This window comes from Uranotaenia lowii, chromosome 3, assembly GCF_029784155.1.
Source record: "Uranotaenia lowii strain MFRU-FL chromosome 3, ASM2978415v1, whole genome shotgun sequence".
Taxonomy (NCBI): domain Eukaryota; kingdom Metazoa; phylum Arthropoda; class Insecta; order Diptera; family Culicidae; genus Uranotaenia; species Uranotaenia lowii.
The window spans coordinates 25602322-25627278 of NC_073693.1; positions in this window are offsets into that span (position 1 = coordinate 25602322).

Sequence of the window (24957 nt, forward strand, 5' to 3'; positions counted from 1 at the left end):
AAAAATTACAAAAATTACAAAAATTACAAAAATTACAAAAATTACAAAAATTACAAAAATTACAAAAATTACAAAAATTACAAAAATTACAAAAATTACAAAAATTACAAAAATTACAAAAATTACAAAAATTACAAAAATTACAAAAATTACAAAAATTACAAAAATTACAAAAATTACAAAAATTACAAAAATTACAAAAATTACAAAAATTACAAAAATTACAAAAATTACAAAAATTACAAAAATTACAAAAATTACAAAAATTACAAAAATTACAAAAATTACAAAAATTACAAAAATTACAAAAATTACAAAAATTACAAAAATTACAAAAATTACAAAAATTACAAAAATTACAAAAATTACAAAAATTACAAAAATTACAAAAATAACAAAAATCACAAAAATGACAAAAATGACAAAAATGACCAAAATTACAAAAATTACAATAATATCAAAAATTACAAAAATTACAAAAATGACAAAAATGCCAAAAATGCCAAAAATGACAAAAATAACAAAAATGACAAAAATGACATAAATTCAAAAAAAAACAAAAATTACAAAAATTTAAAAAAATGACAGAAATGACAAAAAGGACCAAAACGACAAAAATAACAAAAATGACAAAAATGACAAAAATGACAAAAATGACAAAAATGACAAAAATGACAAAAATGACAAAAATGACAAAAATGACAAAAATGACAAAAATGACAAAAATGACAAAAATGACAAAAATGACAAAAATGACAAAAATGACAAAAATGACAAAAATGACAAAAATGACAAAAATGACAAAAATGACAAAAATGACAAAAATGACAAAAATGACAAAAATGACAAAAATGACAAAAATGACAAAAATGACAAAAATGACAAAAATGACAAAAATGACAAAAATGACAAAAATGATAAAAATGACAAAAATGACAAAAATGACAAAAAAAAAACAAAAAATGACAAAAATGACAAAAACGGCAAATTAGCCAAAGACTGAAAAATTCTTCTCAAAAAATCAACATAAATCGATTATCATGTGAGATTTGAACCTTTTTACAAATCCCTACAGATAATAGTTTTTTTTTGTTTTCTTTTTTGAAGATTTTTTCAGTCGTTGGATAATTTCATTTTTGTCATTTTTGTCATTTTTGTCATTTTTGTCATTTTTGTCATTTTTGTCATTTTTGTCATTTTTGTCATTTTTGTCATTTTTGTCATTTTTGTCATTTTTGTCATTTTTGTCATTTTTGTCATTTTTGTCATTTTTGTCATTTTTGTCATTTTTGTCATTTTTGTCATTTTTGTCATTTTTGTCATTTTTGTCATTTTTGTCATTTTTGTCATTTTTGTCATTTTTGTCATTTTTGTCATTTTTGTCATTTTTGTCATTTTTGTCATTTTTGTCATTTTTGTCATTTTTGTCATTTTTGTCATTTTTGTCATTTTTGTCATTTTTGTCATTTTTGTCATTTTTGTCATTTTTGTCATTTTCGTAATTTTTGTCATTTTTGTAATTTTTGTAATTTTTGTAATTTTTGTAATTTTTGTCATTTTTGTTATTTTTGTCATTTTTGTCATTTTTGTCATTTTTGTCATTTTTGTCATTTTTGTCATTTTTGTCATTTTTGTCATTTTTGTCATTTTTGTCATTTTTGTCATTTTTGTCATTTTTGTAATTTTTGTAATTTTTGTAATTTTTGTAATTTTTGTCATTTTTGTCATTTTTGTCATTTTTGTCATTTTTGTCATTTTTGTCATTTTTGTCATTTTTGTCATTTCTGTCATTTTTGTCATTTTTGTCATTTTTGTCATTTTTGTCATTTTTGTCATTTTTGTCATTTTTGTCATTTTTGTCATTTTTGTCATTTTTGTCATTTTTGTCATTTTTGTCATTTTTGTCATTTTTGTCATTTTTGTCATTTTTGTCATTTTTGTCATTTTTGTCATTTTTGTCATTTTTGTCATTTTTGTCATTTTTGTCATTTTTGTCATTTTTGTCATTTTCGTAATTTTTGTCATTTTTGTAATTTTGGTCATTTTTGTCATTTTTGTTATTTTTGTAATTTTTGTTATTTTTGTCATTTTTGTCATTTTTGTCATTTTTGTCATTTTTGTCGTTTTTGTCATTTTTGTCATTTTTGTCATTTTTGTCATTTTTGTCATTTTTGTCATTTTTGTCATTTTTGTCATTTTTGTCATTTTTGTCATTTTTGTCATTTTTGTCATTTTTGTCATTTTTGTCATTTTTGTAATTTTTGTCATTTTAGTCAGTCTTGAACCTGGTACTAATTTGGCAATTTTTTCACACGTTTTCCTGAAAAAAATTGAATATGCAAATCATTAATCTTATTTTTTATCCATTTGCTTCCACGTCAATCAGGAATCACCTGTTGTTTGTCACACATTGAATCCAAAAACTCATTCCAATAAATCCATTCTTATCGTTCCAAGCCACATCTTTCCTGAGGAGCCTTTTCCAAGGAAGTAGATTCTCAAAATCTGCGCGTGTTTGAACCTTGCACCAGAAACTGGAGACGTGTTAGCATTATGCTAAATATGGCGACAGGTACCTCCATCGATTCCTGCAAAAGCGTGGTCCAAAATGACACTTATAGATACCATAAACTAATAAAGATAATAACTCTTACCTCGCAAAATTCGCTCACCTAACCCCACGAGGAAGCTTTTGGCACTCAAATGCAGAACGATGATAGCGAAACGATGCGATGGTGCAACCTGCCAGAGTTTATCGAATATTTTTTCGGGGTTTTTTTTTCCCCTTCCCAGTCGATTCTCTCGAAAGCAAACATTTCTGCTCCCTACTGCTACTGCTGTGAACTTCCCGATGACATAAATATGTGACAGAGGAGCGCACCACGTGAGCTCTCCAGTAACAGCAGCAGCCAAGCACGGGCCAAGACTGAATTTATGTTACCATCGATAGCTTCATCCCCCCTTACCCAAACCCTCTCTCAACTCGACTCGATTTGAGTTGAATTGAAACCCTCGGCAAAGTTCAGCGAGCAAACCAAACCAGGAACTTTTCGCACCTGCCGGAACGTGACAATGTGCCCAAAGTTCGCAAAAAAAACCAATACACACACTCACACATTCACCGTTTTTACATTCCACGACTCCCGGTAAGGGGGGATGAAAATATATGAAGTTAGCCCGATTTTGACTGCTTGCTGCTGCTGATTTTTTTTGTTTCGTTTGCCCAAAACTCTTCCTCGTCGTCATCCTAGTCAGTGCAACCTTTTACAAACTCCATGCGATGTTGGCTGCTGCTTTATCTAAATCGCATTCTAAACATGGCACTCGATATAAAAATGTTATATGGGGCCGGGAGATCTCCGCTCGTCCGGGAAAAATCTGGAAGCAGAGGGCCCGCCGAAAATATGGCAGCCAAATGATGAAGAGGTACCAACATACTCGACAACGTTCGTTTTTCGTCCTCTGACTTCACGTGGCGTGCGCTTGAAAGAAGCGGAGAAAAAAAAACCTGGCTGAAACACATCGACGACAAGAGACGGAAATCTTTAGCAAAGTGCTCCCCAAAAATCGTATATAACCACGTTTATGATAATATGATTATTTATGTGTAATATCATTACGTGGAAAATATATGTCTCGGCGAAAGGCGTCAAACTAGCAGCAGCCAGAAGTGGGAAGCGACAAGGAAGAAAACACCGGAAACAGCGAAAGAGCTGATGATAGAAACGGAAAAGTGGGCAGGAGGAAGACGGAAATGCCGCGGGAGTGCGAGTGTCAGAGTTATGATATCATTTTCATTCCCGTGCCGTATAATGCAGTTAAATGGGTCGAGAGTTGCTGCTGCTCAAGCTGCCAGGAGAACGACAGAATGACGGGAAATGCGCGGGGGATGATATGATGAGCTTTTTTCCGGTTGCCCCCCGGGGGGTGATCCGATGAATGGTGAAAAGCCAGTAATAATGTATTTCATTAGAAAGCGGACCATTTTGGGGACATTTTCACTTGAACTCACTGCAGATTTTTCGATAAGAGCTTCACCGAATTAATTTTTGGTTGACCAAAGAACATGTTAAAAATGGTAGATAATTTTTCGAAATCCTCTGCCAGATTCAGGATAAAAGATTGTCAAGTTCATTTAAATTTCAAAAATTTTAAGCACATTTTCGATTTAGTGTCTGTGAGTTGAATCAAAGACTTTTGTAAAAAAGTTCAAATTTAACAAATTTTTGCTGTTTATTTTTTTACGAGCGTAAAATTTAAGATAATTTTACAGTCTTTCCAGAAAATTTAAAACATTCTAAAAAACATAACAAAATTATTAAAATGTTTGGATGATTTGTTTTCGAAATAACAAAAGTTATCAGAACAAAAATCTGTTGAAAATTTTCAAGGACGAACAAATTTTGAGACCATCTGACAATTTTCGAAAATTTTGACAATTTTGGCAATTTTGACAATTTTGACAATTTTGACAATTTTGACAATCTTCACAATTTTGACAATTTTGACAATTTTGACAATTTGGACAATTTTGACAATTTTGCCAATTTTGACAATTTTGTCAATTTTGACAATTTTGACAATTTTGACAATTTTGACAATTTTGACAATTTTGACATTTTGACAATTTTGACAATTTTGACTATTTTAACAATTTTGACAATTTTGACAATTTTGACAATTTTGACAATCTTGACAATTTTGACAATTTTGACAATTTTGACAATTTTGACAGTGTTGACAATTTTAACAATTTTGACAATTTTGACAATTTTGACAATTTTGACAATTTTGACAATTTTGACAATTTTGACAATTTTGACAATTTTGATAATTTTGACAATTTTGATAATTTTGACAATTTTGACAATTTTGACAATTTTGACAATTTTGACAATTTTGACAATTTTGACAATTTTGACAATTTGACAATTTTGACAATTTGACAATTTTGACAATTTTGACAATTTTGACAATTTTGACAATTTTGACAATTTTGACAATTTTGACATTTTGACAATTTTGACAATTTTGACAATTTTGACAATTTTGACAATTTTGACAATTTTGACAATTTTTACAATTTTGACAATTTTGACAATTTTGACAATTTGACAATTTTGACAATTTTGACCAATTTTGACAATTTTGACAATTTTGACAATTTTGACAATTTTGACAATTTGACAATTTTGACAATTTTGACAATTTTGACAATTTTGACAATTTTGACAATTTTGACAATTTCGATAATTTTGACAATTTTGACAATTTTGACAATTTTGACAATTTTGACAATTTTGACAATTTTGACAATTTTGACAATTTTGACAATTTTGACAATTTTGACAATTTTGACAATTTTGACAATTTGACAATTTTGACAATTTTGACAATTTTGACAATTTTGGACAATTTTGACAATTTTGACAATTTTGACAATTTTGACAATTTTGACAATTTTGACAATTTTGACAATTTTGACAATTTTGACAATTTTGACAATTTTGACAATTTTGACAATTTTGACAATTTTGACAATTTTGACAATTTTGACAATTTTGACAATTTTGACAATTTGACAATTTTGACAATTTTGACAATTTTGACAATTTTGACAATTTTGACAATTTTGACAATTTTGACAATTTTGACAATTTTGACAATTTTGACAATTTTGACAATTTTGACAATTTTGACAATTTTGACAATTTTGACAATTTTGACAATTTTGACAATTTTGACAATTTTGACAATTTTGACAATTTTGACAATTTTGACAATTTTGACAATTTTGACAATTTTGACAATTTTGACAATTTTGACAATTTTGACAATTTTGTCAATTTTGACAATTTTGACAATTTTGACAATTTTGACAATTTTGACAATTTTGACAATTTGACAATTTTGACAATTTTGACAATTTTGACAATTTTGACAATTTTGACAATTTGGACAATTTTGACAATTTTGACAATTTTGACAATTTTGACAATTTTGACAATTTTGACAATTTTGACAAATTTTGACAATTTTGACAATTTTGACAATTTTGACAATTTTGACAATTTTGACAATTTTGACAATTTTGACAATTTTGACAATTTTGACAATTTTGACAATTTTGACAATTTTGACAATTTTGACAATTTTGACAATTTTGACAATTTTGACAATTTTGACAATTTTGACAATTTTGACAATTTTGACAATTTTGACAATTTTGACAATTTTGACAATTTTGACAATTTTGACAATTTTGACAATTTTGACAATTTTGACAATTTTGACAATTTTTGCAATTTTGACAATTTTGACAATTTTGACAATTTTGACAATTTTGACAATTTTTGACAATTTTGACAATTTTGACATTTTGACAATTTTGACAATTTTGACAATTTTGACAATTTTGACAATTTTGACAATTTTGACAATTTTGACAATTTTGACAATTTTGACAATTTTGACAATTTTGACAATTTTGACAATTTTGACAATTTTGACAATTTTGACAATTTTGACAATTTTGACAATTTTGACAATTTTGACAATTTTGACAATTTTGACAATTTTGACAATTTTGACAATTTTGACAATTTTGACAATTTTGACAATTTTGACAATTTTGACAATTTTGACAATTTTGACAATTTTGACAATTTTCACAATTTTCCACAATTTTCACAATTTTGACAATTTTGACAATTTTGACAATTTTGACAATTTTGACAATTTTGACAATTTTGACAATTTTGACAATTTTGACAATTTTGACAATTTTGACAATTTGACAATTTTGACAATTTTGACAATTTTGACAATTTGACAAATTTTGACAATTTTGACAATTTTGACAATTTTGACAATTTTGACAATTTTGACAATTTTGACAATTTTGACAATTTGACAATTTTGACAATTTTGACAATTTTGACAATTTTGACAATTTTGACAATTTTGACAATTTTGACAATTTTGACAATTTTGACAATTTTGACAATTTTGACAATTTTGACAATTTTGACAATTTTGACAATTTTGACAATTTTGACAATTTTGACAATTTTGACAATTTTGACAATTATGAAAATTTTGACAATTTTGACAATTTTGACAATTTTGACAATTTTGACAATTTTGACAATTTTGACAATTTTGACAACATTGACAATTTTGATAATTTTGATAATTTTGACAATTTTGACAATTTTGACAATTTTGACAATTTTGACAATTTTGACAATTTTGACAATTTTGACAATTTTGACAATTTTGACAATTTTGACAATTTTGACAATTTTGACAATTTTGACAATTTTGACAATTTTGACAATTTTGACAATTTTGACAATTTTGACAATTTTGACAATTTTGACAATTTTGACAATTTTGACAATTTTGACAATTTTGACAATTTTGACAATTTTGACAATTTTGACAATTTTGACAATTTTGACAATTTTGACAATTTTGACAATTTTGACAATTTTGACAATTTTGACAATTTTGACAATTTTGACAATTTTGACAATTTTGACAATTTTGACAATTTTGACAATTTTGACAATTTTGACAATTTTGACAATTTTGACAATTTTGACAATTTTGACAATTTTGACAATTTTGACAATTTTGACAATTTTGACAATTTTGACAATTTTGACAATTTTGACAATTTTGACAATTTTGACAATTTTGACAATTTTGACAATTTTGACAATTTTGACAATTTTGACAATTTTGACAATTTTGACAATTTTGACAATTTTGACAATTTTGACAATTTTGACAATTTTGACAATTTTGACAATTTTGACAATTTTGACAATTTTGACAATTTTGACAATTTTGACAATTTTGACAATTTTGACAATTTTGACAATTTTGACAATTTTGACAATTTTGACAATTTTGACAATTTTGACAATTTTGACAATTTTGACAATTTTGACAATTTTGACAATTTTGACAATTTTGACAATTTTGACAATTTGACAATTTTGACAATTTTGACAATTTTGACAATTTTGACAATTTTGACAATTTTGACAATTTTGACAATTTTGACAATTTTGACAATTTTGACAATTTTGACAATTTTGACAATTTTGACAATTTTGACAATTTTGACAATTTTGACAATTTTGACAATTTTGACAATTTTGACAATTTTGACAATTTTGACAATTTTGACAATTTTGACAATTTTGACAATTTTGACAATTTTGACAATTTTGACAATTTTGACAATTTTGACAATTTTGACAATTTTGACAATTTTGACAATTTTGACAATTTTGACAATTTTGACAATTTTGACAATTTTGACAATTTTGACAATTTTGACAATTTTGACAATTTTGACAATTTTGACAATTTTGACAATTTTGACAATTTTGACAATTTTGACAATTTTGACAATTTTGACAATTTTGACAATTTTGACAATTTTGACAATTTTGACAATTTTGACAATTTTGACAATTTTGACAATTTTGACAATTTTAACAATTTTGACAATTTTGACAATATTGACAATTTTGACAATTTTGACAATTTTGACAATTTTGACAATTTTGACAATTTTGACAATTTTGACAATTTTGACAATTTTGACAATTTTGACAATTTTGACAATTTTGACAATTTTGACAATTATGAAAATTTTGACAATTTTGACAATTTTGACAATTTTGACAATTTTGACAATTTTGACAATTTTGACAATTTTGACAACATTGACAATTTTGACAATTTTGACAATTTTGACAATTTTGACAATTTTGACAATTTTGACAATTTTGACAATTTTGACAATTTTGACAATTTTGACAATTTTGACAATTTTGACAATTTTGACAATTTTGACAATTTTGACAATTTTGACAATTTTGACAATTTTGACAATTTTGACAATTTTGACAATTTTGACAATTTTGACAATTTTGACAATTTTGACAATTTTGACAATTTTGACAATTTTGACAATTTTGACAATTTTGACAATTTTGACAATTTTGACAATTTTGACAATTTTGACAATTTTGACAATTTTGACAATTTTGACAATTTTGACAATTTTGACAACATTGACAATTTTGACAATTTTGACAATTTTGACAATTTTGACAATTTTGACAATTTTGACAATTTTGACAATTTTGACAATTTTGACAATTTTGACAATTTTGACAATTTTGACAATTTTGAAAATTTTGACAATTTTGACAATTTTGACAATTTTGACAATTTTGACAATTTTGACAATTTTGACAATTTTGACAATTTTGACAATTTTGACAATTTTGACAATTTTGACAATTTTGACAATTTTGACAATTTTGACAATTTTGACAATTTTGACAATTTTGACAATTTTGACAATTTTGACAATTTTGACAATTTTGACAATTTTGACAATTTTGACAATTTTGACAATTTTGACAATTTTGACAATTTTGACAATTTTGACAATTTTGACAATTTTGACAATTTTGACAATTTTGACAATTTTGACAATTCTGACAATTTTGACAATTTTGACAATTTTGACAATTTTGACAATTTTGACAATTTTGACAATTTTGACAATTTTGACAATTTTGACAATTTTGACAATTTTGACAATTTTTACAATTTTGACAATTTTGACAATTTTGACAATTTTGACAATTTTGACAATTTTGACAATTTTGACAATTTTGACAATTTTGACAATTTTGACAATTTTGACAATTTTGACAATTTTGACAATTTTGACAATTTTGACAATTTTGACAATTTTGACAATTTTGACAATTTTGACAATTTTGACAATTTTGACAATTTTGACAATTTTGACAATTTTGACAATTTTGACAATTTTGACAATTTTGACAATTTTGACAATTTTGACAATTTTGACAATTTTGACAATTTTGACAATTTTGACAATTTTGACAATTTTGACAATTTTGACAATTTTGACAATTTTGACAATTTTGACAATTTTGACAATTTTGACAATTTTGACAATTTTGACAATTTTGACAATTTTGACAATTTTGACAATTTTGACAATTTTGACAATTTTGACAATTTTGACAATTTTGACAATTTTGACAATTTTGACAATTTTGACAATTTTGACAATTTTGACAATTTTGACAATTTTGACAATTTTGACAATTTTGACAATTTTGACAATTTTGACAATTTTGACAATTTTGACAATTTTGACAATTTTGACAATTTTAACAATTTTGACAATTTTGACAATATTGACAATTTTGACAATTTTGACAATTTTGACAATTTTGACAATTTTGACAATTTTGACAATTTTGACAATTTTGACAATTTTGACAATTTTGACAATTTTGACAATTTTGACAATTTTGACAATTTTGACAATTTTGACAATTTTGACAATTTTGACAATTTTGACAATTTTGACAATTTTGACAATTTTGACAATTTTGACAATTTTGACAATTTTGACAATTTTGACAATTTTGACAGTTTTGACAATTTTGACAATTTTGACAATTTTGACAATTTTGACAATTTTGACAATTTTGACAATTTTGACAATTTTGACAATTTTGACAATTTTGACAATTTTGACAATTTTGACAATTTTGACAATTTTGACAATTTTGACAATTTTGACAATTTTGACAATTTTGACAATTTTGACAATTTTGACAATTTTGACAATTTTGACAATTTTGACAATTTTGACAATTTTGACAATTTTGACAATTTTGACAATTTTGACAATTTTGACAATTTTGACAATTTTGACAATTTTGACAATTTTGACAATTTTGACAATTTTGACAATTTTGACAATTTTGACAATTTTGACAATTTTGACAATTTTGAAAATTTTGACAATTTTGACAATTTTGAAAATTTTGACAATTTTGACAATTTTGACAATTTAGACAATTTTGACAATTTAGACAATTTTGACAATTTTGACAATTTTGACAATTTTGACAATTTTGACAATTTTGACAATTTTGACAATTTTGACAATTTTGACAATTTTGACAATTTTGACAATTTTGACAATTTTGACAATTTTGACAATTTTGACAATTTTGACAATTTTGACAATTTTGACAATTTTGACAATTTTGACAATTTTGACAATTTTGACAATTATGAAAATTTTGACAATTTTGACAATTTTGACAATTTTGACAATTTTGACAATTTTGACAATTTTGACAATTTTGACAATTTTGACAATTTTGACAATTTTGACAATTTTGACAATTTTGACAATTTTGACAATTTTGACAATTTTGACAATTTTGACAATTTTGACAATTTTGACAATTTTGACAATTTTGACAATTTTGACAATTTTGACAATTTTGACAATTTTGACAATTTTGACAATTTTGACAATTTTGACAATTTTGACAATTTTGACAATTTTGACAATTTTGACAATTTTGACAATTTTGACAATTTTGACAATTTTGACAATTTTGACAATTTTGACAATTTTGACAATTTTGACAATTTTGACAATTTTGACAATTTTGACAATTTTGACAATTTTGACAATTTTGACAATTTTGACAATTTTGACAATTTTGACAATTTTGACAATTTTGACAATTTTGACAATTTTGACAATTTTGACAATTTTGACAATTTTGACAATTTTGACAATTTTGACAATTTTGACAATTTTGACAATTTTGAAAATTTTGACAATTTAGAAAATTTTGACCATTTCTGACAATTTTTACAATTTTGACAAATTTTTTTTGTTGAATCTTTTTATTGGTTTCCAACTTTCGACATGTGGGAACTCCTCGACTTCTCTCGCTATTATCTGTTTCCACTTTCGGAAAATTAGTTAAAACGTGTCTTTCTTTCCGAAATGTTTTCCCGGAACAACCTTCACACCTCGTGTTCCGTCACAATGAATGCCGGAAGCAGGAAAAAATGAATTCCCGGGCAGTTCTAGCCCTTCCACAGTTCCGGGGAAAACCCCCTGTTCCCGAAATTTCCTTAACCATCAATGAGCAAAAAGCACGAACTTTAACTTGAGTTATGAGTGTACTTTGCACGGGGCCTTCATATTTCTTCACCACTCTTCGGCTTGCTCAACTTATTCCTCAGCGCTCTTCTAATTTAGCGTGGGGGTGTGTTTGTCATTCAGCTGATGGGAAGAAAGGCACTTTTTGACATTAATGCAACTCTGGTTCCATCGTCACGATCAGCAGCAAACCATCACCGTCGTCGTCGCCATCATCAGCGCCATTATTATTTGGAAGAAAGCTACAGCCTGAACAACAGCAAAAATGGTGAAAGGTTAAGGTGCAACTGCCGAAGAATAATGTTTTACAAAAAGTACCTTTCCCATCCATCGTTTTTTTTTTTCATGAAACACCTAACCCCAGCCACAAAAAAGTATTCAAAAAGTCAGGGATACCCAGTCTCAGGAATTGCTTCCAGGAAAAAGCCTTTGCAAAAATAAGTGTTTATTATGGAGTTGCTCAAGGCCCCCACACACAGACTCACATCTGTGCACTAACTAGTGAGAAGGAACGTGACTTTGCAAAAAGGCCAACATCATCCCCCCTTTCCCAATCCCCGACTTTTTTCCGGGGGAAATACTCAACAGAAGATGCTGAAATATTCTTTCCCCGAACAGGGAACCTGCCCCGATAATGATGCATATCGGGCGGCTGTTCCGAATTAAGGAAAAAGATTCACAGACGGACAAAAAGAGGTAACCGACAAAGAAATCTTGGAGTAGGGTACAAACCCCAAGGGTGAAATCAATTTCAAATTTATGACTGTCATAAATTGCAAAGTGATAAATTATTGGCAAAAACGAACGAACGAACGAAGACGAGAGAAGCCATTGTGTGGAAGCATACGATTTTGTCTGATTTTCGTATGCTTTTTTTGGTTATCGGTTTGTAATTTGGGGTTAGAAGTCGGGGTTGCGATTTGGATAACAGATTTTCAGATTCATTCATAGCTGAGAATGTATTTTCGAATAAATTCTAATGTATGATTTTTCTCTTTCTTCTTCCAGGTAAGCATTTATCGATTTTCAACATAAAGATCAGTAAGTGAATCGTAGATTTTATTATTTTTAAATCAAAAAGCTTGAGGATGAATATTTTCAAATATACACTGGGATGTGACTGCTGATATCATTTAACTGGGTAATGAAGAAAAATTTTTTTTTCACGTTATAAATCTTTTGACTGACAAGAACCTTTATTTCTCTCAGCAAACAAGACTAAATAATTCAGAAACACGTGCTGTCTCCCGAAAAGTGGCTGCATCTGTCCCAAGGTGCTGCCTTGAGGAAATCTTGAGCTGTCAATAACGCCGGCAGGCCTGTGACAGGTGTTGTTTTGCTTAAACGAAACGGAAGGAAGAACTTCTCCGGGACGACGAAGCTGACGCATCTCACAGAGATCTGTTACACATTCAATTATCCCTCCCACCGGGGCTGCCGTTCCAGTTTAATTCACTTTTCCGGAAAGGCTCGCGTAGAAATGGGTATGGTCTAAGTCATTGGACTTGTCAGGACCAGTTGATAATAATCGACTGGGTTTGTGCAATGCGAATGATTGCCTTCCGTCTCCTGGAAATGGTCACCGGACTGTATCAGATGTCCAGAAGCCAGAGAAGCTGAAAAGCTCTATGACACTTCCGGGAATCGGCAATCAGCAGCTCATAAATGTGATGTTTAGCCGAATTGAGCCGTTTCGATGGGCGGATGTTGGGTATTCAGTTTGTGATTAGATGGTGTGGTCAGGTTCGATATTATCGAATAATTGACGGTCATCAATTTATAATGATTCGATTTGCCTAAAAGTCGGGTGAATGTTCCATTAGGGGTATGAATCAAAAGCTTCATTCAAGAGACTAGCCCTCGAGGGGATGGTTCGATGGATGGTAAACATCCAGATTTTTGTGCTAATTAGACTTCATCAAACATTCAGCGTGCTTCCGATGCTTTTCCCTGATCGTTGATCCTGCATCGATGAAGTGCTCACATTAGCAAGGTTAATTCATTTTGAGTTGTGTTCGCGTGAACATGGAGGACTGTGAAAATTTTCCGTCAAATCAACAAGATTGTTGCACACTTCAGCTGCACTTTTGGTAATTGAAACAAATTTAATGCTTGTGAGGAAATCACTTTTTCAAATTTTTTGTTCTTAAGTAGAATTAGAGAGAGCGAATTGAAAAAAAATCCTGTTTCTAGAAAGCAAGGCTCAAAGTTTGTATCACATTCAAAATAACAAAATCACTTTTCAACTAAAATTTTTGGTTTGGTGATCCCTTAGAGAGTTGAAAAAGATTATTCTGAAAGAAAAATCAACTTTATCCATTGTCACTAGTCAAAATCTGTTGTTTTAAATCAATTTTCTCCTGAATTTTACAGCGTTTTCATGAATTTTACATCGTATGCCTAAAAAAGACGAAAATATATGCAGATCCAAATGAAAAATTGGAATCCTCTTTGGTTCTACGCAAGTAAACATTTTTTTATCTTGGGATATGTTCCAAGTCTTTTATTTGAAACCATCTTTTTGTTCATGTATGAGTAATCATCTGAAATTTCAGGATCCCTCATGTACTCCGAATAGTTCGTGTTGATTGATCACAGTTTCGTCTGAAAATTTCATTTTTCGATTTCCATTGGATCAAGGTTGCCGAAATATGAGAAAATCTGTATTATCACAGAAATTTGAGCAAAGTTTTACCACAGAATCTATGGCACAGATCACAGATTTTTTTATTTTTTCACAGAGTTCACAGATTTTTTTATGTTTTGTACAGATTTCCAAAATTATAAATTTTTATGTCACTTCCGAGTCTTTATTTCTAACTCAAATTCATAAAAATGTGAAAACAAGATAATGTGAATCTTTTCTTTTCCTTCGAAACTGTAAAAAGTTTCAAATTTGTTGATTTATCACATGATTAACATCATGAAAATTGCGTTACAAAAAACCGTCACAGAATTTAAGGTTCAAATCACAGAATTCAAGACTATTTTTTCAAAAACACACAATGTTTATCGGCAACCTTGCATTGGACTAGCTTAATGAAGTGAAAATTCTCCAGAAGTTAAAACTTGGTATTGGTTTTTTTCTGAAGTTTCTTCTTTTTAAATGGCAAAAATGTACACAAACTAAGCATATACTCGTAATTCTGTGAAATAAGAGAGATGCAAGTGCACTTACACCTTTCTGATCCTAGGCAAGACAGGATTTTTAAATGTGGTTATTTTTCAATGAGTTGAAATATTTTAGATCAATTTTTAATAAAGACCTGTCTCCAAGTTTTCCGAAATCACAGAAAGATCAGTAAAGTCACAAATTATTTCGAACATAAATTTGTTACAGTATCTGTGTCACAGATTCCAGAGTTTGGAAAATTTTCACATAATTCAAACATTTTCTTAATTCAGTTCAGAATTCCAAATTTATTAATTTTTATGTCACTTTAGACTCTTTATTTCACATGATTCCCCAATAAACTTCCTAAAAATAGCGTCACAGTAATCGATCACAGAATTTTTTGTTCAAATCGTGGAATTTGAGATTTTTTTCGTCAAAAACACAGTGTTATTTTATAAATTGGCATAATCAAGCGAGAATTCTCAAGAAGTCGGATCTTGATATTGCTTTTTCTTATTTTTATCCTCTAAAAATTACAAAAATGTACATGAACTAAGCAAATACTCGCAATCGTTTTTTTTTATCAGAAGTGTGCAAGGGCACTTAGATCCTTTTGATCCTAAGCAGAACAAGCTTTCATTGAGTAGTTATTTTTCAATAAACTGAAGAAAATTAGAACAATGTTAATTAAGATTTGTGTCGTCTACAGTATCTTAAAATTTGCATTAAGACTTAAAATAATTTTATCTCAGTTTTGACATAAAACCATCCACACCCCTCTGTCTCTAAGCTAAGGTTGCCAAAATTTTTTCAGAACGTAACCGGGCCAGATATTCAGATATTTTATTTCAAAAACGTCAACGGGCATATTTGGTCAAAACCCAGTTATCACACAAAAAAAAACCAGAAAAAAAAATTGAAAACAAATTTTTAAACAAAATTTATCAGCAGATTCGAAGTTGTGTTCAAGGCTTTAAAAAAACATATGATAATTTTTTGTTTGAAAGTTGCTCAAACAATTTCGTTTAAGAAGCATGAATGAAAAAATTTACAACATAATTTGATTTTTTAAGATTGATTTGAGAAAGAGATTGTGAATAAATAAGGGCAAAATACGGGCTTTTCCAACCAAATTCGGGCAACCGGGTTTATTTTTCAAATCTTATAGGAAATTTTCTGGCAAACCTGGATAAAACCTCGCAATTTGCAAAAAGCAAAAAAAATTTGTGATATTTAGATCTTTAGAACACCTAAGATTAAAAACAATGAAAAATATGACTTCAAAACAATAAAACTTTACTAAATAAAACCATGAATATTTTTTGTGCAATTTTTGTTCAATTTTTATTTTATTTTGATAATTTTTTTCTTGTATTTTTTTCAAAATCATTGAATCATTTTTGTTTGTTTTTGTGGACTTTCTCTCTTTTTTCATGAAATACTTAGCTGCTTGTCATGTTGGCAGAAAATGAAGCATAAGAACAACCAATACCCCAAAGAAAAGACCAACTTCATTTCAAACTTATTTAAATTTTCTTGATGTTTTAATGTGCAAAAATTTCTTCTTCCATCCAAATTTCCACGCAAAACTGAAACGCGTTGGGCTTACTTAGGAATCAACCAAATCATCTCAATTTTTACAATGATGCTTGGTGAACCAAAAATTCGAAAAAAAAACATGTTTTGTATCATTCAAAAGCGATTTTTGAATCAGTTTTTTCTAAGTTTTAAACCGGTTTCAAATCATCTAGCGTAATTTTATCTCTTTGTTGCAAATTCTTGTCATTAGTGTATCATATCGGTTTCAGTTTTTAAACTTTTCATTTGTGACAATTTTTATACATCAGTTTTAAAACTAAACGTACTAAAGGATGTCAAATGACATTTTTCGAACTTCAAATGACTATGATTCCTATTTGAATTGTTTTTTTTGCGAATTTTTGTACATGACAGTTTTTATTTTCACGATGCACGTATTTTTTCTGTAAAATATTTTTTTTTAGTTTGAAAAAGTCAATAAACCTATGTGATATACTATTTATTGACCCCTAACACTTTTTCCGCTAATACTCTCTTGTTTCTCGACCGATTTAGACAAATTTTTAAGTTTTGGAATACTTGTATCGTGACCTAAATGTGATTTTCAAACAATGTTCAGCTTTGATAATTTGTGTTTAGGAATTTTCTTTTTTAAACATGCTTAGGGAAAAAGGCTGTAAGTCATTTATTAAGGGCTTTCCTTTGTGCCTAACATAGTTGAAAATAGAATCCTAATATCGCACATATAGAAATATTTTTCGAAATGAATTGAGGTCATGGCAACAAAAATGTTCTTTTTAATGAAACTGCCGCTGATGCTGTTCCAGTTCCTATAGAAATTTTTTGAAAAGTGAATAAGAAATTTGACGCAATTTGTTACATTTAGGCATCTAAAGATTTAAAGAACACGAAACACAAAATTTCTAACGATTATTTAAAAGTAACTTTGAAAGACTCCGATACATTTAAAAAAGTTCTTAATGTGCAAAATTTAGCTTTAACTAAAGCTTTCTGAAGCACTTAGTGAATTTCATTCGTGCAGCATATCACAGACTTACAGCCTTTTTACCGAAGCATGTTTCATTACTTGAAAATAAATTAACACGTTCGTCGCCACGCTCATTTTGGTAGTTTTGCTAGCCGGGCCCAAAGAAATCTTCAGAGAGCGAAAGCAAAGAGGGAGAACTCCCATATTTGAAACGTGTGGCGAAGCTGAGCGGTAAACTCAAGTAAGAGAGCGTCACCTGCTTTTTGATGTGACGGGGCCCCCCAGGAAATACACCCGTCTGTCGAATATGGGTAACGTGGCGACGAACGTGTTAAAAAAATCATTTACAAAATTCAGAAAATTGAACACCTTTACCCCCTCCTCCCATTTAGACTGAGGGAAAAGCAATAAAAGTATTATACTCTTCTTTAAAAAAACTAAATTCGCAATCAAATTTTGATGGTTTAGTAAATTTTTTTAGTAGTAACAATTTTGATGCAGACCGAACCCCAAAAACTCTCTTTTTTATAATTTTTTTTATTTAATGTTTGGATTCATTTTGAAGTATAAAATTTAAATAAGATCAAACTCATTTTGGAGGTCCGGGTCCCAGTTACCTATCAAAATCCATATTATACTTCTGTTATTTTATTTCTAATCCAGATTAATCCCGAGTCCTGAGTCTCGAATTTCAGTATAAAATCATCACTTAAATGTTGAAACGAACAGTTGTTTTTGAAATGCTAGTTCAAGTATAGTTTTTCCTTTAACATTTGATTTGATTTTTATTTTTGAATCGCATATGTTTAAATTATATTTGTATAATAATATTCCGAATATGATTAAGAGGAAAGTAGAAAGCATTCTTCACAAACAAATAACCAAAAAAATTGCCAGAATTTTTAATGCTCGCTTCTGTGCCGGCCAAATTTGAGCTTTTTTATTTTAAAAACTTGAAAAAATCTAGGCATTTGATTTCAAGGGAGTCAATAAAAAACCCGAAATTTAGTCATATTCCAGGAATATGTCAACAAAAATCAAGACAAAAAAATGGCAAAAAAAATCTTCGAAATTCATCAGCAGATTTTCATTAGTATTTTCAGCTTCCGAAAAACATTTCCTGATTATTTTGAATGAAACTAGCTCAAAAAATTCTTTTTGGACGCATAAATAAAAAGAATTTCAACGCAATTTGTTTTTTTTTTGTGTGTGATTTGAGAATTAGAATGAGAATAAATCCGGGCTTTTTAATGAAATATGGGAAACCAGGCCGAACCGGACTTTCCTAATTATTAAATATCCAGGCTAACCCATTTAAAACCAGGCAATCTGCAACCTTATTCATGAGGAGTTCGGTTCTCTCCAAAAGTGTATTTTGCTGTTTTAAATTGCTGGGGTCAACAATATCTGACTGCACTACTTCGAAAAAGTTGACTTGTGCAAAACAACTTGATGTCATGTTATGAAAATGCTTTTAAATAATATTCTATTCGCTTATTTATTAACATATTTCAATTCTTTAAACTTTCTAGCTGACTATAAATTTCATTACCTTGAAATTTTAATATCACAAGAACAGCATTTAAACTGATGATTAAATTTAAAAAGTCAGGTTCAGAATTCATAATTTCAACTTAAAATCAAAATTTTGGATTGGTGAAAATGAAAATATTTAGATGACTTTTTGGATGAGAACCTATAATTTTGCTAGTTAAATCATTTTAAAAATTTCAGCTAAAAATCGTAACATATGTTTTCCAAGTTTATGGATAATTTTAGAGAAACAAGAAAATCTAAGAAAAGGAAGAACAGTAGCCGTTAATATCGTGAATTTTTTGATAAAGATACATCGGATTACCGACAAAACTTGAACCCGCAATCTCCGATTCAGTACAACGGACTATAAGCCAATTACACTGAGAAGGAGACTGTGAATTTAAGTCCTGTCGGTGAGCCGTTGTACTTTTTTTTTCGCGAAATTCATGTTATTTACGGCTTCTGTTCATCCTTTCCTTTACCAAGACAGAATCCTAAGTTTTATTTACAAAATATATTGAAATTTGAGTATATTCAGCAAATTTGGTTCTATGAAAATCTTTATTGTGATCTTAAAAAACCATCTTAAGGGGGGGGGGGGAGGGGGGTAGGGTCTAACGGGTCTAAAAAAAAACACAATTTTCACGATTTTTTTCTAGAGCTATCGTTCAAACAAATGTATTCAAATTTTTTGCATTATACAAAGCATTATTAAAAAAACATTTAGTAATTTTTTCGTAGAAAAATATTGAAAAATGAGCCGGTGACGGAGTATTTTCGAGGATGCCTTTTAGAAAACAGGATTTGCGGTGGACACTGTATCTCAGCACAGAATCATCTGAAGTCAAAAAATCAGAGCAAAATATTTTTAATAGATGTTTTTCTGGACCCCAACGTTATTATTTAACTCAAAAATATTTTTATGAAATTTTTGTGGCTGCTTGAAGTAGAAACTACGATTTTTCACGAAAAAAACCGCCATTTTTCACCTCTAAAATCTCCCCAAAGTAAAAATTTAAAAAAATAAAAACGTTGGGGTCTGGTATTTAATATGTAGAAAATATGTTCCAAATTTGAAAAGAATCGGAAAAGTAGTTTTCAAATGACGATGTCCACGGACTTTAAAAATGTGCTTTCGAGAAAAACGCGTTTGAAGTTTCTGCTCTTGCTTTCTTGCAGTATTAGATAGGAGGAGATAAAGGCCTATAACTTCTACAGTTTTGCTTCAATTGACTTGAAAATTCGACACAACATTCTTGAAATGTTTTACAATAAGAAAATAAAAAAATTAAAAAATCGATTTTTTGAAAGTGTTAGACCCTACCCCCCCCTTAAGAATTTTAAAGATGGAATTGATTGCTGAAAAGGTACTTGTCATTTTCGCGTAAAAAAGTTCTGCAGAGAGCTTATATTTTTTTGGTGCAAATATTGCATTTTTTTTTCTTCAAACAGATTACAAACTCAAATCTTTAAGTGGATCGAGTATGCTGGAATCAGGTTGGAATCGCGAAATTTTATTGTGATACTGACAGTTTTGAAAAAAAAAAAGTTTTTCATCATGGTTGATAACTTCGAATATGTTCAAAAGTTTGGTTATTTTATCTTTTTGATTATTTTTTAAGAGAAATTTTCTCAAACTTCATAACATAAACCAAAGATTTTTTTTCTTCAAAAAATCTGTTTAAAATATGTTTTAGTCGCTTGAAAATCACTCGCTTTCCGGAAACCTCATTGATGAAAAAAACATCACAAATAACGAACTGTTGAGTGGCAAAGTTGCCTTCCAAAGTCGTTAGAAAAACCACAAAACAACCATCTTAAGCATCGTTCAAAAACTTATCCAAAACCCCCTAGTCGAAGGAGGGCACCCGATAAAAATAGCAAAACGGCCCATCACCGTAAAGTAACAGTTTTTCAGTAATTGTCAATCCGTGGCGCGGAGCCTCGCAACGTGGTAAAGTTCATTTCCTCCTCCCGGTTTTCGGGTATCTCGTTAGCGGGAAACTCTCGCAAATTCACAGGTGTGAAATTACATGCCGTTCCTTCGTTCGGCTTGATTGTTATCACGCTAGAGAAGTTAAACTGGCAGTGGTCTGGCTGGGCGAAATCGAGGCAGGGGCGTTGAAGTAAAATGCCTCAACGCACCACTAATTTTCTGGCTCTTAACCTTATTTCCTCCAACCGTTTCTGGGCCCAAGTCTGGAAAAAGATCCTTGCCAGGGACAGTTTACGAGACTTCTTTCGCCCGGAGACGAAACAACGTTGTGTCGCACTCACAATTGAGTTTGCATAAAATACACCGCCACTTTACCGAGACGTCCGCTCTAAGGCTGACTGAGGCAAGGTTGATTCCAATTTCTCCCGGGATTCTGTTCCGGGAATACCTGAAGCAGACTCAGCCCGGCCTCGAAGTGATAGCGCGGCTTGGCCGGGACATTGCTGTCTAAATTGAAATTTTCCCGACGAGTGAAAGTCCCTCGCGCTCGTTTTCTTCCCAACTTGGAGGACGAAACTTGCTGGAAAAGACGACACCGGTAAGTGACATAATGACAGAGTGACGCGCGAAGAGATACATCAAAAGAGATGTAACTTTCTTGTCGGGTTCAACGATTTTTTTTCCTCCCCGAACCAGTTACTTTTTTAGCTCATTCCAAACTGACTGACTTTACTGTCAAGAAGAAACGGCAAACCGAGCCTTATAAACAAACAAGCACCACGGCGAGGAAACGAAAGAAAAAGTCGAGAAAAAAGCCCGTTCCAACCATATGATACCGTGTCATCCCCCCTTACCCGGTGAGGTTTAACGCTAAACTCACGGGCGCTCGACTCGAGTCCCTGCTTGGGCTGCTGGCTGCATTGTTTCCGAGGGAAAATTACCGTCATTAACATGCAAATTGAATTGTCACTGTCTTTCTGGCATCGTCGTTCTCGTAGCAGTCGAAGCAATTTCACTCAGTCAGAGCCACAGCCTAGGCCTCGCTGCCGCCCGTGTGAAATCGTTGTTATTTTCGTTTTTCCAACAACGAAACCGGGGCCAAGTCAATTCAACCGGGTGCGTGTGCTGCCATGCTGCAATCCATCCATCCGAGTAAGAGGAAAAACTCCCGGGCCCAGGCTGGGCTTCGTTTAGGCCTGAAGCCCGGAATCGCAATATCGGTACGCCACTTAATCATAGGCTTTTCCAACGACGACAACGACGAGGACGACGTGGCGTTAAATGGGTGGAAAAAATTACTGGGTCCCAACGCAAAAGGAAAAGTTTTTGTTTCCTAGTGGCTTATTAATTTTCGCCGCCCGACAAACCTTTCGCACCGTGGAGTGATGGAGGATTACGAATGGTGCTTGGGAAAAGGCACACCTCTAGATGTGGCTGGCACTGATAGATGTGCCAGGTGTTTAGGTGAAAATGGAAAATAATAGATCAAATAGACAAGATTTTTATGACTGTTGGGAAAATAATTCTAGCAGCTGTTTGAATGAACTATTGAATTAAATTTAGAAGTGTTTTTGAAAGTGTTGATTACGATAGAAAGTGGACACGGGTTTTAAAGCATTATTGAATGAGAAGACTGACTAGAAATGTGAGAATCGTGTTGATTTGTAAAATTCTTTGCAAATTTTTTTTTTAAGTTGGCAAACATGGAGTTATTACACCTTTGGCCAAATCAATTCTGCACAAGTTATTTGCGACAAAGTTATCTTTCCATAAAAATGGGTAAAATTACTAAGACTGCGAAGTTTTCGGATTTTTAAATAATTATAGTATTTTAAACAATTCGTTTTCTTGATGAGCTACCAAAATCTGGAAGGAAGAAACGACTAGGAAAGCGGAATAGAAAGGAAGCTGCCGCTAGCTTATTAATTTTCAATACAGCGTTTTTCGAAGAAATTTAGTTAAAAAAAGAATAATTGAACAAGAATAATCAATAATTTGAAAAGGCCTTCAATGAAAAATTGTAATTTTTTTTATTATGTTTGAAAAATCACAATGTTCAAACGAGATCTTTCTTAAAATATAATGGTAAAAAAATTAATTGAAAATCGTGGCTACTGAACAAAAATTTTACTGAAATTGATACGAATTGGCATTCTTGTTTGTAATCTTTAACGTTGTTTGCATTTAGAATATTCCTGATGGCCTACATTCCATTTGATCAAAAATAATATGAATTTAAGTGTTAAAGAGATATAAAAGTTGTTTATACGGCTTGAAGCACTCTACATTTTTCACCTTGCTCTTAAAAATATTAAGCGACATACTGGATAAACTAATATATTTTATTATTTCTGGTTCATATTTGTAAAATGAGGATTTTCTTATTGCATATGGTCGATTTGTAGTCTTATTACTTTACTACTTATTCCGTTGATCAGCTGGAACGAGAAAAATAAAATTTTATAGAGATTTCGGTATTCTCCAAAATGGTATTTACCAAATACGTCAAACTGCGAAATATTGAAAGACACTGGGTTATAATCCATATAAGTCTTGAAACACATAGTACAGAAGGCAACACCATAGCTAACTGAAACAAATTTAGTCGAAAATGGCACTCAAATTCACAATCAAAGTTGCGCAAAGTTTTTCTAAGTTTATTTAAACATTTCATGAATGTTCTTAAGACAAGGCCTTTGGCTCTGAATTCTCATTCATCTGTTGAAATGTGCACTTTTTCAAGATATTTTTAAAATCGACTTTTTGATTTTTTGTAAACACTTAACTTTTTCAATTCAATAATAGATGTCAATTTTCTTTCGTGAACACTACTTAGATTAAAGGTATTTATTTAAATATGAACAGAAAGTTCATGAAAAAATGAAGTTATGAAATTATAATTCCATCTTTGGTTGGAATAAAATTCATCCATAAACTCGTCTCTTCTGTATACTGAAAATTTAAATACTTTTACTATAGTTGCAAAACACATTTTTTGAGAAATTTTATCAAATTATAATATAAGAAAATAGTCACATTCAATTTTAAGGATGCGGCACAGTTTGGATAATAATCTAAATAGAACACTTCAAGCTTCAGAAGACTTCCATTTTTCATCTGTAAAATTCGTAAAACATTGTTTTTTTACATAGTTTTCTGTCTCACGACATAACTTGACGAATATAACATAACGTAAAACATTGATGCTTAACTTAATAGTAAACTTGATTCTTCTTAATTTATTTAATTATTTTGTATCTGCTAAATGCAGGCTGACAGTGATTTAAAAATATGCTCTGTTTGCAATGTTTTTCCCTTATCATATCGTTTTTCAGTTCTTATTTCTTTATGAATTTTTTTATATAAAGGGTGTCTCACTAGACCGACTTTTTGCTCGCATATCTTTTTTCGATGTCTTTTGGGTGACCAAGCATCAGTGTTTAATTTGAGATGATTTGTTTTTAATTTGAGATTATAAGCGCAACGTTAATCAATTTTTTATGGAAATTGGTATGAAAGAAGAAATTTTTGGTTATTTTATCATCCAGAAAATCCAAATAGTCTTGAAATTTAGATGGCCTTTTACTATTGGTGTCCCTATTCTTAAGCTTCATTTTTTGGTTGGATGTGAAGAATCAGTCTTTCACGAAAAATTTATAACCTTTTTAAAATTAAAAATCTGAATTCAATGAGAATTTTTTTTAAATGGCAAAACCTGCCATTTTAAAAAAAAGGGCAAGCTAGAGCTTTTACAAATTTCAAGACATGTTTTTGTCAAGGTTATCTTCAGTAGT